General features: G+C 41.7%; 1 non-coding gene across 1 annotated transcript; it reads left to right on the top strand.

The window, feature by feature from the left end:
- The first annotated feature begins 2,333 nt into the window (after positions 1-2,333).
- LOC118488636 lies at positions 2,334-2,440 on the top strand. The gene has a single exon (XR_004885180.1). It is a non-coding gene; the product is annotated as a small nucleolar RNA R71 (small nucleolar RNA).
- Positions 2,441-2,681: the final 241 nt, after the last annotated feature.

The following is a 2,681-nucleotide window of genomic DNA, read 5'->3' as shown; positions in this document are numbered from 1 at the left end:
CTCACCTGAGATTGCTTTGAAGTTCTTGTATAATAACCAAACAATGCTAGATCACGGAATATCAAACGACACCTAATAGGTAGCTATGTTAATATACCGGACCTAAATCGGAAGGATCGGATAGTATGCGGGTTCGTAAACCAAACGAGTATGGAGACTCGTGTAATATGGTTTAACCAAGCCTACATACTAAAATGAAACCTAACCTAAGTGTTTACAGCCCATTACGACCCGTTTAGGTAGCTTATGCTACCTTAACGCGTCGTTCGCGTAGAACGCGTTTGGAACGCCTAACATCGTGACCACAAGGTATAACCTCAGAAGGTTACAGCTATGGTCACCTAATGTGTTTGGTCGGACCCTAATGATCGACCAAATGGGTCGGGTTCGAAAGTATAAGCGATGGTTTAGATCGCTTACCTTACGACCCTATATAAGCACTATACTAAAAGTGACGAGCTAAGCATGTTAGAACATGCTTAACTAAGTTTAGAAAACAGGTTTGGCATCAAAACAAACGGCTTTGATGCTCACGAGTAGTTTGGTTACAAAATACGCAAGAATGCGCATTTTGGCTGAAACTACGACTCGTCACTGAGCCTAGATAACGTGGTAATCAGTAGGTATAGTCGCCATGGACTATAACCATCGTAATCATGCTCACGTTATGAAGTTACAATGAACTTCGTGTTGACCATAGGCTGGTCAATGCAGAAAGTCAACAAAACGTTGACTTTCGGACTCGAAAAGCGAATAAAAGAACGAAAGAACACTTACGAAGGGTCCCCGAATGCTAATCTAGATCAAAATGGCTTAGGTATGAAACAAAGGTTCCAACTTAGAGCTTTTGATCAGATTTTTGTGGGTTTTCACCAAAAGGGGGGGGGGGTATTTATAGGAAAAGTAAAGCCGTTAGGATCGCTTCTTGAATATCGTGCCACGATCTTATGCGTACACTTGTCAAAAAGTTGTGGTGCCTTATCTTGACCCTTAGCTCCTGAGATTGTGAAAGGGCATTGCCCTTTGGTGTGTTTGAAAGGCCAAGTTTGTAAGAAAGACAAACTTTCTGTTACTGAAGCGGCCATGCGGCCCGCATCAGGATATGCACAAACTCAGGCGGGCCGCCTGGGCATGCCTGATCTGCACATACTTTCAGAAATGGCAGTTTTGGTCCCTGTTGCATGTTTAAGCCATTTCCGACACTTCTAAGGCCCATAAAGCCAACTTTAAGGCCCTAAAATGATGCCTAAACATTGTGGACATGAAACATGCTCAAAAATATGTCGGATGTTGGTTCGTTTGGCCGTACGAATGTGATGTTCGGTTAATTACGACGGAATGCGCATAAGCGCGAAAAACGATCCAAAATGCGTGACGAATGGATTTTTCTCATGCCAAACACTAAGGCATAATATAAGGATGCTTACATAAATTTTTGGATGTCTGGATGTATTCAGAATGTAAGTTATGCGCGAAAGTGCAAACTTGTGCACTTTTTGACACTTTTAGTCCCTGAATGATCCAAAAGTTTGTTTTAGCATACCAAACTCCTCAAAGCCTATTTCTAAGCTATGTAAAGGATATTTATGGTATGTTTAACTTATGGACATGTTCCGGAATGTTCGTTACAGTTCAAATTGGCATACTTTCGCAGTTTGTCAAGTTTAGTCCCTGTAAGCGAATTAACTTGTTTTTGCCATACCAAAGCCTTCAAAACTTATTTCTAAGTCATGTAAAGGTTATTTAAGGTATGTTGAGTATATGTTGATGTTCCGGAGTATTTGTCGCAATAAACTGAGTACGTTTATGCACCAGTTTGCGTATAATTCTCCAGAAAGCGTTGTAGAGTTTGAAATTGAACAAGAATTGATATGTGCAAAAGATACACATATTTATACAAGATCCCAAGTATGAAATACAATATTTCGTCGGCTTGGTATTTGTTTGATGGTCGTGGTGACACAGGTGTCACATCGTGGCCTGTAAACACAACACCCTGCTCACATGTACCTGGCTCGTGTGACACTCCACACAGCTCACATGATGATTGTACCTGTGAAACGTTCTGAGCTTGATCAAATCTTGCTGCCAAAGCTCCAATCTGTGCTGCAAGAGCCGTATATGTATCCACTTGATGAACTCCAGGAATAGATGATGCTTTGTTTCGCACTCCACCATGACGAGAACTCGACTTCAAGGTAGCTTTCTTTATAATTGCGTAGGCTTCGTTGGGTGTTTTTGTTCCAAGATCGCCTCCTGCATATACATCTAAACGTTCTTGTGAGTCGTAGTTAAGTCCTTGGTAGAAGTTCAACACAAGTTGCCTTTTAGACAACCCATGATGTGGAACATCGATCAGAAGATCTTTGAACCTCTCCCAAGCTGCGTGTAGAGATTCTCCTTCGTCCTGTTTGAATGTAATGATACGATTCTTAAGCTTAGCTGCCTTTTTCGGCGGAAAATATTTTTGCATAAAAAGATCGGCCATCTCGTTCCAAGTCATGATGGACCCTGCTGGAAGTGACAAAATCCAAGATCGGGCTTTGTCTCGTAAAGAAAATGGAAAGAGTCGCAAATGAATTGCGTCTTCAGAAACGTCTCTAATCTTAAATGTCGAGCACACCTCGAGAAATGATGCGATGTGCCGACCTGGATCTTCGTGATCCTTCCCATCAAACTGC

Source organism: Helianthus annuus, chromosome 16 (assembly GCF_002127325.2).
Source record: "Helianthus annuus cultivar XRQ/B chromosome 16, HanXRQr2.0-SUNRISE, whole genome shotgun sequence".
Lineage (NCBI taxonomy): Eukaryota > Viridiplantae > Streptophyta > Magnoliopsida > Asterales > Asteraceae > Helianthus > Helianthus annuus.
This window is presented reverse-complemented; position numbering and strand designations above follow the sequence as displayed.